Source organism: Varanus komodoensis, unplaced genomic scaffold (genome assembly GCF_004798865.1).
Source record: "Varanus komodoensis strain SLA01 unplaced genomic scaffold, ASM479886v1 scaffold9, whole genome shotgun sequence".
In the NCBI taxonomy this organism is placed as follows: Eukaryota; Metazoa; Chordata; class Lepidosauria; order Squamata; family Varanidae; genus Varanus; species Varanus komodoensis.
This window is the reverse complement of record NW_025336598.1, coordinates 18,995,420-19,012,554: the sequence shown is the minus strand read 5'-3', so window position 1 is coordinate 19,012,554 and position 17,135 is coordinate 18,995,420. Positions and strand designations below refer to the sequence as shown.

Here is a 17,135-nt window from a genome sequence, read left to right as displayed (position 1 = left end):
AGGACTCTGAGCTAGTCCAACTACTTAGTATCTTTGAACCAATGCCACGGTTTTGGCTGGGTTCACTGCTGTAAGGCTGGGGATACCAGCTCTGCCAGCTGGCTGATGGGTAGAACATCCAGTTTGGCTGCCACCACAGTGTGTATATGTATGAGCTTAACTGAGGGGATGGGGACTTTGGCCCAGCAATGGTGCTGAACAGGAAGAAGGTGCAACCAAACTTTTATTGTGTTAGGAGTGGCAAATCAGGATACTAAAGAAGCACCACCATGTGACTCCTGTGCACTTTTGGCTGCAATTTTTGGGATGCACTTGAACAAGATGTGCTCAGTTAACCTCTCCTCTCTGAATAGGTTCAGCTTTTCATCACTGTAATCGCTTTCCAACTTGCCTTCTTCCTCCAAGCCAATCCACACCACTATCTGTGATCCCCTGAAAATGCTAGGCACCTGGAGAAGCACAATGTATAAATTCTTCATTGAAATGGTTTTAGGCTTGTTATTATGTAGAATGGTACCTATGCAACTCTGCTGTAGAATGTCATCCATGAACAGTCCTGGTCTAATGAACACTCGATCCTGCTAAAAAAAGAAATCTGTACAGACCAGTAGCTATCTCTCCTTTCTGTCTCTTCCCCTCTCTAGGCTGTTCTATTTGACAATACATATTTTTACTTGAAATGCTCCATAATGGGCAAGAATCTGCTTTGAAATCTTTACTGGAATGCATGTACCTATGTCATCCTGTATTTTTCTATTACTGCTGTTAGCACTGTCCCTACGAAGGCAGTCATATGCACCCAATTATTTCTTAAAATTACTGAGCTGGAAGGAACCTCAGGGAACATTTATTCTAACTCCCTTCTCAATGCAGGCTTTGCAATCCAAGATGAAGCTACAGTATCCCTGCCGAGCTTTCAGTGAAGGGCAGTCCACTTCCTGAAGCAGTCTGTTCCGCTACTGAACAGCTCTCACTGTCAAGAGTTGCTCCTCCTAAGTTTAGCTAAACTCTGCTTCTCTAAAATTTCTAATCATTCTAGTCCTGCTTTCTGAAGCAAGAGAATGAATCTTCTCGTTCCATTCCATCAATGGAATGACAGTCTTTAAGATATCTTAAGATCACTACCATGTTTCTCCTTAATCTTGCTTTGTCCAGGATAAACATACCCCTACTTCAACTATTCTTCAATGAACTTGGCTTGCAGTTCCCTAACAAATCCTGGTCATTCTCTAAACTAGGGATGAATGAGAACTTCATTTCTGCTTGCAAAACATACAAACATGCACCATTTGAAGCTTGCATGTGTCCACTGAAAATATTCACAAACCACAGATAATCACCTGTCTCATTGATAATTCCTAGTTCAATTGTACTAATTCCCTCCATAGACCAAATCAGTTCTGCTTTAATCTATGGCAGAAATTTGCACAGATCTCTGTTTCAATCTTTCAATTTGTGCAAGTTTACTCTTCATGCAAAGTAAGCAGGGATCACAAATGCAAACTGGAAGCCAAGGTGACTGGCAAGAGAATGATGATGATCTCAAACATCATCCATTCCTACTCTGACCATTCCCCGATTTTCAAAGTGCACCTAATGTGGCTTCACTAACACAGAATAGAGCAGAATTATTACTTCCCACAGCTTGCACACTGTGATTTATTATCCACTGTACATACATTATAAATCAGAGTAGTGAGGCTAATTTACATGTTAGATGAACATAATTCATATACCTGTACTGGTGGATGCACTATTTCTTCAATACTGCCTGGGAATGTTCAGAGTTTGGTACTTTTTTCTGCCTACACATGCATAGTATTGTGCCCTCAACATCTTAATGCAAGAGAGGGAAAATGCATTTCAGTCTTTGAAAAGAGATAGGATTACAAGTTGAGAAACAAAGATTAGAGCTTCTAGGTACTTCTTTATCATTTTGTATCCTTAGTGCATTTGTCACCAGATATTCAAAAAGATATCCATATCTGATGGGGAAAAAGAGAAATATATCTTTTTAAAAAGTCTGGATTCTTAGAATTTTAAGAATCAGCTGTACATTGCCACCTCTCTTATCTAAGTAAAATTCTCTTAGATCAGGGGTCGGCAACCTTTAACACTCAAACAGCCATTTGGACCCGTTTCCCACACAAAAGAAAACACCAGGAGCCGCAAAAACCTTTTGACATCTAAAAAGAAGATAACACTGCATATATCGTTTTTTACCTTAATACTATGTATATCTTTATTATGATTTAGCTGCAGCTCTTGTTCAGTCACTAAAAAATGTTATTTTTAATCTTACATTATAAACTAGTAGGACTCCTTTCATATATTTTGAATAGGAGAACAGCTTCCTGCAGAGTCAAAGTCAGTGCTAAAGGGCTGCATGCATTAAACAGCAAACCCCATAAGTTCGTCAGCAGTAAAGGAAATGAATCTACCCACTTATCATTAAACATTTGGTTTTCTTCAGAAACTTTTCTTCGATTTATCCATGGTTGGCCTATGGTGGGGTGGGGGGGAGTCACAGCTATAGGTGTGTTTAGTGACTGATTAGCAGATAAACAGTCAAGTGATATGAATTGTGACAAGTCCCAAGCACAGCTTTTAACATTCAGATGACGGAGATTACATTTAGGCAAAGAGAATCTTTTCAGCAGGGTTTGAGTAACATGAGAGCCTGCAGGAAGCTTGTTCCACTCTTTCCCTGCACAGTAGCAGAGGAATGTAGTAATTTACTTAACCTGCTAGTGCAGCCTTCCTGAGTGGATGCCTCATCATCACCTACTGGTATTTTGTAACTTGGAGCCTCGGTCGCAGATTGGCGGCTGTGCTGGTGCGTGTTTTGAGCAACGGAGCTGCAGCAGGAGGATTCAAGAGCCACATGCGGCTCCGAAGCCACGGGTTGCCGACCCATCTTAGATGCTTCATTACTCGGTTATAACTCAAGGTATTCCAACTAGGTCATATACTGGTACCACTGGGAGTCTCCTAACTGCAACCATTATTAAGACCTCCTACATGAATCAGCATTGGTTCTGATCTGTTCCTTGGATTGCAAGGATTACTGTGAGCTAGAGTCCACGTTCCATATTTTTAAAGGATATAAATGCATGTAAACTTTTCCAAGTTGGCCTATCCATCTACCACATTTCACCTTTCTTTCCACTGAGGTAACAAGATCCAGATTCAGATGTCTTTTGGGGTAAGAAAAAGTGCTCATGTCCTGTCTGAATTGTACCAACATTTGAACTCTTATTTCATGCAACATATTTAAATATTAATATTCCTTTTAAAATAAAGGATCCATCCTTTTGCATGAAAATTTGTGAAAATAGTGTCCTATTTTAGCCTAGTTTCAAGAGATTGCTTCTGCACTGCATGTATTTAGGAAAGAAGCTAATACTTCTGAGCTATTACTTAGGAACTCCACTACAGTACAGATGGTGGGATTTGTGACTATGGCTAAGCTCAGAGATTGAAAGGAACATTACTATGTGAAATAAAAAGGCACTCTTGTATCACTCAGAGTTCAAATGGCCATAAACATTAACAGTTGCTCTCAACAGTATCAAATGTGCTCATGAACTACTGTGTGTATTAAGTGAAGGTAAATATTTTCAAAGTGCATAGACTTTCATTAGATCACAAACAAGTACTATAAAACCAAGCTAGATTAAAAATAGTGGTCTACGTGCATCATTGGCTTTGCATTGCCTAGATATGTGCCAATGCTCTAATTTGGCTTGAAAAGAACAGAATGATCTCTCTGGAGATGAAAGGGCCAGTTCCAAGTAACCTTTTCTGCCATCCCCACTGCATGTGGAACATACTAGATTGAATGCCTTACTCGTTTTGTGTGCGATGAAGCAATACATGACTGAGTTTATCAGAAAATGAGAAGTAGTTCAATAGAATTGCAAGAAACATGAGACCAATACAGTAGGGGTCCCCAATATTTTGGGCCAGTGATAGCATCTAGTATTTCGCAACAGTGCTGTGGGATGATTCATTCTCACAAAGAAGCTGCCACTGGGAGCTTTCCCATTCACAAAATGGTGCCCATGACAAATAACCCATGGCAAATAACCCATTTCCCCAAATGCAGATTGGTAAGCCTGTAAGAAAAGTAGCTCGTCCAAGAACTTAAGTGTAAAACAGAGATAGGGCCCGAGCTCCAAAACAACATGAAACCTCTCCACAGGTTACTGCTCCAACAACCCATTCATAGAGCACAAACTGATGAAATTCAGACAGAATTAGCTTGGCTAAACAACTCAGTAAAAGATAGAGGAGGCTGAGATTCAAGGTAGGGTCTGAGATCCAAATGCCAAATCACATTATTTTCCCCCGCAAAACATAACAAAATACCAATTTCACAGAAAGCAAACAGGTGATGCTCAGAAAAGCACATGCACACATACAAAGCACACAGATGCATACACACATATGCCAACAGAAAAGATACAACACTGTATGAACATCACCCCAACTTACAAACCAAACTGCCTGCCATTTTAATTTTCTAATCTGCTTTCTAAAAATACAGGTGGGCTCCACAGTATTCTTGGAAACACAGATAGTGCTGAAGGCTGGTACTACTCATTGTCTTCCAATTAAAAATACATTAAATATTAAATTTTTATATATTGAGAGGATATGGATCTTGGTAGATGTCAAGGGTGGTGTTTGCAAACATACCACCCTTGACATATGGTGTGAGCATCATATTGGGAACCCCAGCAGTGCAGGCAAACATCCTCCTATATATGAATTCACACATTTGCACTTGATAAATGGGAATGATGTTCTTGTGGAATGAAAGGGTATCTTGGCTCTATTTCTCTAAACAGAGCTGCCAGGCTGCTGACAGGGACTGGACGTTATGTTCACATGACTTCAGTCCTCCGTCAGCTTCACTGGCTTCCCATTGAAGCCCGGGCCCAATTCAAGGTGTTGGTGATGACCTATAAAGCCCTTAACGGCTTGGGTCCTGGTTACCTGAAGGAGCGCTTATGTCCATATATGCCCGCCCGCCTGCCTGCCCCTTGAGATCAGCGGGAGAGGCCCTTCTCCGGGAACCCTCCGTGAAGGAATTAGGAGGGCAAGTACTTGGAGGAGGGCTTTCTCTGCGGTGGCGCCCAACCTATGGAATGCACTCCCCAGAGAGGTCTGCCTGGCACCGTCGTTATTTGTTTTTCGGCGCCAGGCTAAGACCTTTTTATTCAAATGTTATTTTAATTGTTAATATTATTTATTCATTTCATTCTTTGGCCAGGGTGACTTAATTTATATTGTTAATTTATATTGTTTTATTGAATTCTATTTATTTATGGTTTGTGAGCCGCCCCGAGGCTTTGGTGAATGGGGCAGCATAGAAGTCCCCTGAATAAATAAATAAATATTTCAGGGCAACTGGCTTGTCCATGCTGGATCTTGGGTTGATAAACTAGAATCACGGATTTAGTGACCTTACCAGGTCTAGATTAACCCTAACATTTGTGTAAAGTGAGTAGATGAGTTTGAGGGAGAAGATTCAGAGAGCTGCAAATGCCTAATCCAGCCTCAGCCTGGCCACGACATAGCTCACTTCTCCGGTGGGCAAAATATGGCCCTCCAGATCTTTTGAAGACAACCATCAGTCAGAGCCCACACAGCCAATGGTGAGGAATGATAAGAGTTGGCCACATATTCTTCAGCCGTGGGTTACACAGTTATTTACTCTGGAAGTGATACAACAGAGTTGCACCAAAAATCCAATAATTATACAAACATTTCTTTTGTTTCCACACTTTTCCTTTCTTCAGGCATTGGTGTATTCCTTGATCTAGGAAAATAATCTGCAGTTGAAGTTAAATAACTGTTAAGTAACCCTCCAAAAGGCTGACTAACCAATGTAGCTTTCAAGCTCCCCATGGAACCATTTAAATTGCCAAAACCCCACAAATTCACCAGGGAATAATAAAAGCTGCTGTGGTGGTTAGAGAGTTGGACTAGGGATCTGGGAGATCTGGGTTTTGGACCCCAGTTAGCTATGAAGCTCATCGGACGACTTTGGGCTACACTTGTGCTTGGCTCAATGCACCCCAAAGGGTTACTCTTGGGAAGATAAAATGGAGTGGAGGAGGACTATGTAAGCACCTTGGGTCCCTCACAAGAGGGAAAAAGGCAGGATATCAATGCAATGTAACAATCATATCTGGTGACTGTTAATCCTATCAATCTAGTTTTAAAAAAAAAAAATTATACAAGCCCTTGTGGTTACGGAAGGAACTTCAAGCATCTATTTTTATCACAAAAAAGGCCACAACCTGTGACCTACATATGTTTTGTCCCACAGCTTCTATCAGTTCTGATACAGCCAATGATACGAGAATATGGCAAGATGTGGGCCAAAATATCTAGTGCAGGTGTCCCAAAAACTTTGGGGCACATTTGGGAGTTTGGTAAAATTCTGTGGACACCACTCAAAAATGCCTCCCACTGTATATGCAGCTAGGAAGTAAAGGCTGCCATGTGAGCCTAGGTAGTCAAAAGTGGGAGCAGGGAAGAAATAGCAATGCAATAGGCTGGTAGTAAGAGGAAGATGCTAAGGTAGATGGGAGAGAAAGGACAAGTCTAGAGGCCCCAAAGGGAAGGAAGGAAGGAAGGAAGGAAGGAAGGAAGGAAGGAAGGAAAGCAAACTGTTCTAACGCTTCTCAAGATTTTTCTTAAAACTTTTCATAGGGGCATGGAGAACTTTGTGGACACCGCTAAAAGTCCCTGTGAACATTATGGCAGTTGTGGGTGTCACACTGTAGATACCTGATCTAGAAGGCCATGAGTTGCCCACCCCTCTTTTACTGGTTCAGTACCAATTGTTTTGTTATCACACCTACTGATCAATAGACAATTTCCAACTACTTTGAACAGCTCTTATTCCTTCATTAATGGCTATTATTACCCCCAAAATATTCGCCTTATAACCATTTACGCCCCTCCCCACTTATTTCCTTGGCCCCGTCATTGCCTAAATACTTGCAAACTCCTTGAAAGGTTTAGTCTCGTAATGAATATATGTTGTGCTATGCATTAAATTATTTTGCATGGCATATTTTGCATTGCATGGAGCACAGAATAGAGTTTTGGTGCAATATGTGTGATTATCACAAAGTAAGAATGAAATAATTGCTACTGACACACTATTTTTACCCATAATGCTCCAAACACAACTGGGAAGTGAAGTGTAAGCAAACTAAGAAAAAAGTTGCAATCTGTGCAATATGACACATTTTGGATAATGCACCATCAGGAACAATGGCCTTATACAGATGACAATGGTTACCATTTTTATTTTTAAGCAGGTTGGGGAGAAGCAACAAATGATTATAATAATGCAAGTAAAAAAAAAACCCCTGCATACTCACATACACAGCACAAATCACATGTTTATTTCTGGATTCTTTAAGCTTTCATCATCATCCAGCACAGGCGAATTTATATCATCATTGGGACTTCAAAACTGCAGCATAGTCCCAGGCTGAAATTTTATCCTGAGCTCTGCAGTGCTGAATGGCAGAGCGACCTGATCCCAGAAAAGAAAAGAACAGTAGATATAAACAAGATGCAGATGCTCTGTGTTATGAGCAAATTTAGTAACTTCAGTTCTACAGTTTGTTGTTGGCACAGGTACAACTACAAAGTGAGTTTGAAGCAGCTTTTGAATCTCAACAAATAGTTTAACTGCCAAGTAAATCTGCATCTGCCTCCAAGAAAAGGGGTAAATTAAGTCAATTTCCATTTAACTTGATGTGTGTGTGGTATCTACATTCAAAAAAATAACAAAAACCCAACTCCTTTTCCAAAGGTTCCACCTAGCATATTATGTTAATTAGTTGTGTAATGAAAGTTAGTTTAAAGTAGTTTTGGTGCCATTTCTTTATTGGTGTCATTATTATTTTGGTGCCATTCTTCTTTAAAGGCAAAGTAGCTTGGAAGTTCATGGAAAAAAGTGACAAAAGGTATATTCATTAGGAAAATTATCCAACATCTTTGTAACCAAAAGTCTGTGTGATTTTAGTAAAATCCAGTTAGATGCCAATAGCCAGCTGCCCATACTAAATGGATAAACACAAATTTAGATAAGATGATAGGGAAAGAAATTAGCCTGTACAAAAATGCACTAGCATATACCCATAATGGATACATGCATAAGCATTATTTTATTATAGCCACCCTATATACACCAACCATTTAACTTCATTTGTATTGTACAAAAAGTGTATGAATATATAATCGCCAGGACCAGGAAACAGTTTTTAAAATATATCCATCTGGCAACTGCAGCTTCCTCCCAACCATCCCACAAAGGGGAAACCTGGGTCAGTCAATCCCTTTCTTCACTCCCTGTCAATATCTGGCCCAATCCTACAATATTATGCTAATTTTACATGCCAGTGAAACCCCAAATGCTTATTTCCAAAAACATGTTCAGCACATGTGCAACTGTATCTCACCATATTCTCTTTTAAGATTTTCACCAGCAACCTTTCGTCCGGTCCCCCGTTTTCTCCCCCATTATTCTCAGGGGCGCAAGAACCTGTTGTGTTATGAAGTCTCACTTACATGGCTGGTGACATATAACAACAAGAGGACGACCAGAATCTTAATGCTTCACTGCATGTTATTCTCTGAGCGCAGCACTCAACCTCGCCGTCCCACTAAATTGAGTGCAACGTGCAATCTCGCCGTCCCACTGAGTGCAACGTGCAACCTCGCCGTCCCACTGAGTGCAACGTGCAACCTCGCCGTCCCACTAAATCCACGGCAGCCGTGCTTACAGCTAGACCTTCCAGGCTTGTCTTACGCAGCTGCACATGTAGCAACCGAGCTCCAAATAAGTTAAGAAGACGGCGAGTGGGCAAAAGCTCTTACCCCACAACACAGGATGTTCGCAGCAGCGCTCCTCGAAAGGAAGTGGGGGTTTTTCTATCACAGATGAGAGAGAGAGAGAGATGTCATTTTCCTGGGTAGATGAGACGGAGGGAGAGAGGGAGAGAGCAGAAAGGCGAGCTCAGGCCCTCCGCCCTCTTCCATGAGAATATTCGCTGGTGAAGCCTCCGCAAGAAGTGGCGGCAGCGGCGACGGCGAAGTTAGCAGCAGCGTGACAAAACTGACGGATGTGCCGCCCTCTTGTTGCTTCGTTTGGTACGTGACCGCCTCAGCGGGTGCCCGCAGGGCACTGTCAAAATCAGGGGAGGCGGCGAAAGTGAGGCGGCTTCGTCGTTGGGGGAGCCGCTGGGACGCCGCTCTGCTCGCACCGCCGGAGCCCTTCCCGCCCGTCCTGCCTCTGTCCCTGGCGGCGCAGCCGAGGGAGGAAGGCGGACGGCGGAGAAAGCCGCCCGCGCCAAACCCCGCGTACCAATAGCAACCAGCCGGCACATGCGCGAGCCCCCGCCTTCGCTGCTGCCGGCTTCCGCGTCTCTCGAAGGGGAGGAGGCACAAGGGCAGGGCAGAGCCGAGCCGCGGGGGACGGGCCCGGAGGGGCCATGACGCGCTCCTCCGGCGCGGGAAGGGACTCGGAAGCGCTCCGGGTGGGGGCAGAGAGCGCTGCAAAAATAGAAGTTTCAACAGGCTGGCCAAGTCGCTTGACCGCGGCGGCAAGCAAAGCCTCGGAGGGGAAGCGCGGGCATGGAGGGTGGCTGCAGGCGCTCTAGGCGAGGCGCGGGGACGGAGAAAGGCAGGATCCCGTCTCTGGCACCCTCCCGCCGCTCCCCTCAGCCGTGCAAGAGCAAGCACACGGCGCCTGGATGTGGCGCAGCACCGGGGGAGCTCGGTCCGCTCGCTGGCCCTGTGCGGAAAAAACAGCTGCAGTGCAGGGGCGGCTGCTGCGCTTGTTTCCGTGCTGGCCGCCGTCGCCAGGCCGACCCTGCTGGGAAGTGCGAAAGGCGTCTCGCCGTTGCTGTGCACCACAGTCGTACTCACTTGCATGTGTTTATTTTCTTTGCCCCTTCGGAAAGTATTCCAACTCCGCTTAACGTCCTAAAAGGCCTGAGGAGGGGCTGACATACAGTGGAAAGTGTGGCCTCTCGTTTCCACTTCATGACTCGGCGTTGTGTGAACCGTCACGGGCGAGGCTGTCATGCCACTTCGCGTTCCCTCGAACACGAATTGTTTGGAGTGGCGTCAGTTCTCTCACATCCAGACAGGCTAATCGCATCCGCATGCATGAACCGACACGGAGCTATCCGTGTGTTGGAGAGCAAGTACTCCAGTGGAACTCGCATCTTACGAATTTATACCCGCTTTGGGTTTCAGTGCACCCTACTAACAAGGGTAGCACTAAATCAGTGCTTTATACATGTTAGAAAACTTCCATTGTAGGACAACTTGTGATTTCCATCTGGCTCATCCATTATTTGTAACAAATGGGCACTGGGGTATTAAATTATGACTAAATAAAAAGTGATTCACTGTTGTTTTCCCCTAGAATATCTCTGACTATGTGCATTTATGGATGCACATGAGATGATTGGATGCTCAAGTGCTGTACCCCTGGCAGAAAAAGGAACTCTTGAACTTTACTGTTGTAGATCTATTTTCCAAAACCATCACTCAGACTGGTTTACATATTTTTTAATGATTTAGTTTGTAGAGAACCTCCTCACAATCACAACTATGAACCCATGGACTTTGCCCCACTGTGCACACAATAACTTATTAGTAGACCAGTGCCAGAATCTAACATGTGTTATCTTCTTTTTCCACCTGGATGAAAGCAAGGGTTAGTACGTCCCAGTTTAACTTTGCAAACTCTCAGTTACAGGTTCCATATAATAAAATACAATTTAGAAAAGATCACAAAACCTCTGAAATACTTACCATCTGAATTAACACTGAAAGCAATGGATTTAAGAAGTTACCATAGCTCTGAGAAAAAGAAACAATAGAAATAGGAATAGAAACCATAGAAATACGGTTTAAAAGGGGGAAAAGAAAAAACTGGTTACCAGATCAAGCAATATCCTGTGAAGCATATATCCTGAATTATGGCTTGAAGGTCAAGAATGATTGATCAATTGCTGCACATGATTCAGTTTTACTGAAAAATTATTTGCGGCACTTCTCCCTTTAATTTCCTCATTCTTACCATTGTTTACAAACATAAAATGTGAGCCAGTATATTGTTCACAGACCTTTTCAACAAGAACAGACTTGCTGATTTTACTGGCATCTGGGCCAGCCCAAGATATTTTGCTGTTCAAGGTAAAGGAAATTATGTCTCCACCCTTCCACATACAGAAGCCAAGATAAATCTATATAGTTAGCAAGCAAATTGGGATTGTTAAAAATGTAATAGTAGGCATAACTGAGGACTTTGGACAACAATGTGCAAGGATGGGAATTTAACCTTTAACCTTTCCTTCTATGGCCATGATCCCAACACAGATCTCCCCTGCACAGAAATTAGCTTTAGATGAAAACTTTTGGCACCCTAAGGCTGCCAAATGAGGAGAATTTTTACTGGAATTATGGCTACATAGTTAAGACTTAAACTTTGCCTCCCTGCCTGCTGCAGTTACCTACCCAACCCTGCACTTAGTTTGAAAAAATAAAGTACAGTAGTTGCAAATCTCATGATTCAGATTGCATGCAATTTTGTCTCAAGAACAGCAGGTGCTTCAACACTAGAGATAGGAGAGCATCCTTGCCTAAACCCTAGGACAACTGCCCTAGCTTGGAGGGTACAGGGCAGGCCATAGCTATGTCTTCTCAACACTCCAGTGTCGTTCATTCACTATTCCACCCGACCCCTGTTGCAGAGCAGCACAAAAGGTGCAAATGTGTACCACAGCAGGACAACACACGCAATGACTGATGAACTACTCAGGCTGTCTCTCCCTCTCCCAGAAGTGGAAGATGGGAACGGTGGGGGAGGGGCTCAGCCCACTTCTCAGCATCCAGGATTCCTGACCAGTGGCCATGCTTGCCAGGGCAGTGGGAGTTGGAAGTGCAAAACATCTGATGGGCACCAGGTTGGGAAAGGCTGCTCTACTTAATTGTAAGGATAGCTCTAAGAGGAACTAGGCCAGAGAGTACTTCTGCTCCCCACCTGGAATGCCCCTGAGCTGTACTTGGGATGGGAGAAAGAACTTAAGAGCAAGGTCCAGTTTTTTATTCTGCCTTTCACTTCCAACTAGTATTACTGAATGCAATCTTACGCATGGTTAGATAGAAAAGAGTCCTACGATACCCATCATTCCCTAGCCACACTGTGTGCATGAGGGAAGACTGGATGTTGTAGGGCTTTTTTCTGCCTAAACATGTACAAGAGTGCACTTGTTAACTGGAATGGAGCTAGACAGAACTGGGCTTTAGAATGATAGAAGCTTCTGTGTTACACAAGAAGTATTTTCCCAGACAGAAACAAATGCCCAGATTATCGCAAATACATCTCCATGGTGGTATAATGTCAGCCCCAATAACAACAATCTATCTCTGTGACCTGTGTTCAAACGCTTCAGTGTGTGCTTTGCTGGTGAAACGTTAATGCAGTCAGACAAAACAGATACCTCTGATTGGTTCTTACCATGTCTGTTTGGTAATAGTTCCATGGAAGGCAACTTGGTATTTAAAAAAATAATGTAAGCATTGCATTTCTTTTTGAAGACAGAAAATATGCAATTTTCTAGAATTGTGATTTGCAACCCAAAAATCATTTCTAATGAACTTGGACCATTTGGATTTTATTTTTCCTTTCAACATTTTTGTAAAGTCTCCTTGCATGACATTGTGATTACTGTAGATAAGTAAGTCCAGCTCTGAGAAAAATATTTGAGAACTGTTTTCTGAAAGGGTATCAAGCCACCACAATATTAAATGAAGGCTTTTCTTAATTCCAGCTTTAATGCCGAACCAGTAGTTTATAGTTGTTTTTAAAATGCATTTCAGCTAGCTTTTCAATGGAAAAGCCTTGCAGAAGAGCTTACAGATCAGTCCAAAAATAAAGACTCCCACTGTGCTCAATCTAAAAGACAAGACAGGAAGAAAACAAGCAGACTCAGGTACCAGTTACAATCCATGCAACAAGAAGCTGAGATAGGGATTGTTCAGAGAGGAACCAAGGGCAGCTATTCTCACAGCCCAGTGACTGGAGTGATGCTGCTCCTTATCTCTCCATATGATAGAATGACTACTGTGAGTAACACAATGGCTATTGTGCCCATATATGCCCTCCCGCCCCTTGAGATCAGCAACGGATGCCCTTCTCCGGGAACCCTCTGTGAATGTTATTAGGAGGGTGAGTACCTGGAGGAGGGCTTTCTCTGCGGTGGCGCCCCATCTATGGAATGCGCTCCCCAGAGAGGTCTGCCTGGCGCCGTCGTTATTTGTTTTTCGGCGCCAGGCTAAGACCTTTTTATTTAAAACTTATTTTAATTGTTAAATTATTGAATTAATTAGGATTTTTAAAATTGTTATATTATTATTATTTATGTATGTTTTTAATGTATTCTTTGTGAGCCGCCCTGAGGCTTTGTTGTGATCGGGGCAGCATAGAAATGTTTTAAATAAATAAATAAAAAATAACAGTTTAGGTGGCACAGCATTATATAGGAAGCTACGCAAGCAAGTTTCACCTTGGACTGTGCTGATAGCTTACCCTGCAGAGGTTCCATTAATGTGCCAATCTGGCAGACAGGTAGAGAATTCAGGTGGGATTAAATGAGAGCAATTGACCACCCTGCCCTGTCCCATTCCCACCACCAAAGACTCTAAAATACATTGTGTTATTGCCACCTGCTGTCTGTTATTAACTATTAGCTGAACTATGGTTTCTTAAAATTGCTGTTTGTCTTATTCACAATGAAAGAATGTTAAAGATTTTTAGTTACCCAACAAGATCACGGACATTTTAGAACCAATTGATGCAAGCCACAAAGGAAGGCCACCATCACTGTGTGCATCATGTTACCAGAGGGAACTCTGGAAGACTTTTAAAAGTGGCAGAACATGTAGACCCAAAATGGGCAATCCAAAGAACCTGATGAATGATATGGATGACCTAAACAGTTTTTAAGACATTCATTGGTTTCTAAAAGGCTTTTAAGGAAAGATGACAGCTAGGCTGATTTAATGCCACGTGTTTTCCTCACTCTTAAAAGAAAGGCTTAATTACACTGGAGTTTTATTTCTAGATAGTAGTTCAACTGCAGAGATTCCGCATGTATCTCAAAGTTGTCTTGAACAACAGCATATTGCTTAACAGAAACTTTTGAGCTATGGCTTATCAAAAAGAACACTGTTCTTGGCATCCATTTTCACCACACATTTCTAATTTGTTGCTTTTCGGAAGGTGGGGGCATGCCTTAATGAGGGCCTGATTCAATCTCCACTTAACACTGATTAGAAGCTTTTCCTTTGGCTTCAGTGGGCTCTGAATCAAGGCAAATTCTTTTCTAATGACTTATTTTCCCAGGTCTATTTTTACATTGTAAAAGCTATGACTATATACAGAACCTGAATGTTGTGTGCTTCACAAGGATATAAGGGCAGTATTAATTTATAGTCTAAAGCTAGGGAGAGATCAGATAACAAAGTTAACAAGACAAGTGAACTGACCTTGTAGGACTTGAACACATTGCTTCTTTTGCAGTCTTCGCTAGCAGTATCTAATATGATATCTACACATTTCTACAGATTTACAATTAATATATTGCTAGAGTAGTCCTAAGACTGTAAGAAAGAAAAATGTAAATTCCCGGCAGCTCCAGAGTCTTGCAGTGATGTTGCAGCATAGCAGTTGTAAAAGATCAGAGAAACCTGCATGTCTTTTGTGGTTAGTTTTCATAGGCAAGAACATATTTCATCAGATACATAAAGCAGACAGTGATGAGGCTGGATATTTGCAAATAAATGCATGTCAGCATCTTAACCTTTTTCTTTGCTGTGATGCTATGTATTCTTTTATCTATAGAAAATGGATAAAAACATCTGGCCACTCAGTCATACCATTGTGGAGGTCACTGAGTGGGACTGCAGAAGTTTAATTATCTTAACTGGATGGGGATTAAGTTTTAACAAGCTCCTTATAACACATATGCTGAAGTTGTTCATTTTTTCAACATCATACCCATCACAAAGGACTTGTTCTAAAATGTGTTACTAACACATGGAACTTCTTCCTTATTTAGTTAATTCATTAATATAATTCCAAATTTCCTATGTAGGTAATTTGAGAAGTTGACAAAAAATGGAACAATGTGACCAAGTGAACGGAAATTGCATGGTATTTCTCATTAGTATTACTAAATTGTTTTCAATGTGTTCTTATGGGTGTAGTTTCAGATCATTATTTAAAAACTTTCACTTCTGCCTAGTTACTCTAGTTACTCCCTTCCTGAACAGCTGTTATAAAGCTGAATCACATTTTTGCAATAACTAAACCACTGTCTGGATGTAAGTTATCTAGGGTATCTGTACAACCCACAAATTAACAGGTCTTTACATGATATTTTTTTTTTAATTGCAAGACCATCCACAACAACATAAAGGATAGGAAAGTGTTTAATTACTTTGCATATTTATTAAAGGACTGAACAGCATAGAGAAGTGAGAAGCACCCATTCAGAGTGACATCAAATAAGGTTCAACTATAGATCATCAGGAACATGGGCCAATGATTTAGCATACACATGCCATACCTATTATGAATGGAATGTGTTTTTAAAAATTATACATGAATAAGTCAGTAGAACGGTCTCCTATGATCTCAACTTTGGTCAAACCTTACAAAACTGGCATGTCCTACTTCTGATTTGCTCTTCAATCTGTTCAAGTGGGGAAAAGGCCTTTTTTGTAGTTAAGACTCCAGACTTTCAGGAAAAGAAATTATAGTATTTACATAATGAATATTCTGAGGTGTACTTCATACAGTGAAGGATATGATATACTCTAGAAGGACTATGGCACTATAAGCAAGTAAAATATTAAGGTTCCATCTTGTGAACCTATCACTTGGTTCCAAGAAGCTATCAAGTAGATTTATATTCCAAACTACAAAGTAAAAATACCAGTACTATTATGGTTCAATTAACAGGAAGGTATGGGCAAGTGGTAGAGAATGCATTTCTCCTGTAAGAAGTTCTACATCCAGTTGGAGAGACCATTTATGAAAGACAGTGCAGAACTTCCTAAGGAGAGTGTCCTATCAAGGATCCAAACAAACAAAATAGAACAAAAGCAATGAATAGATTGGGAGAGACTGGCAATAACATAAGCAATATGGATTGGTTCTTCAATCATGACTTGAAAAACCAATTAATTCTAAAAGAATAAGATCAGTAAGTACTTGATTTTTCTAGGAATCTCAGGAAGGCTAGCAGTACTCCACAATAGCAGGAATTAATATTGCAAAGTTAAACTGGATCACTGTTTCATTGTTATTTAAATATACTGTAAATAAACTGTCTTTGCAGAACTCTTGTTTTGTTAGAAGTTCACAGGTAAGAAATAAGATAAATAGCCTATGCTACTGAAGGTTAAGTTAAAGGTTGCTCTGCACTGTGAAATGTCCCAGATCTTGGATGCACTGATTCATTACGTCTGACTCCACAAGCCAGACTTCGACATCAATTGTACAACACTTCTAGTAACAAGGCACTGTACATAAAACAAGCAACAAAGACCTTGCTCTCATACTTACACTTTAAGCAATAAGACATGAAAGGAAAAGGAACAAAGTGGGAAAGGTTTGAATACAGAGAATACAAGAGAATAAAGCAGTAATTTGTCAACAGGCATTTAAACACATTAACAGAAGAAGTGAGATAGCTATAATGAGTTAAATGTGTTCCAGTAGAAACAAGCAAGATAGATAAGACTTAGCAGTTCTGTACAAATGGCAGAGCTTATACGCTGAAATGTTACATCTTTAACATACAATATCCATCCATCCCCAGAGTGCCTCTCCAACCATATACTATAGCATGAAAAGTTCCCTGTGTGAATACACACTATTTGACTGAAACAAAATTAAATTTTACCAGCAGATTTGTTGACTGAAGAACCATTTATCTAGGGAAGATATATTTTCCCTCTTAAAAGTATGCATGGAATATAAAACATACAATTCTTAAAGGGATGAGATTACAGTCAAG

At 41.4% G+C, this 17,135-nt stretch overlaps 1 protein-coding gene across 5 annotated transcripts in view; it reads right to left on the bottom strand.

Annotated features, from left to right (window-relative positions):
• Positions 1-10,148, bottom strand: part of TBC1D1 (TBC1 domain family member 1) — a 114,777-nt gene extending 104,629 nt beyond the window's left edge. For 2 of the 5 annotated variants that reach the window (XM_044417733.1, XM_044417734.1), the window contains exons 1-2: positions 8,914-9,423; positions 7,407-7,564 (exon numbers count right to left, since the gene is read on the bottom strand). The gene's annotated coding sequence lies outside the window, so the exon portion shown is untranslated. Of the gene's footprint in view, positions 1-7,406; positions 7,565-8,913; positions 9,429-9,963 lie in introns of those variants that run through there. The other 3 variants (XM_044417732.1, XM_044417736.1, XM_044417731.1) reach the window with 3 other exon arrangements.
• Positions 10,149-17,135: the final 6,987 nt, after the last annotated feature.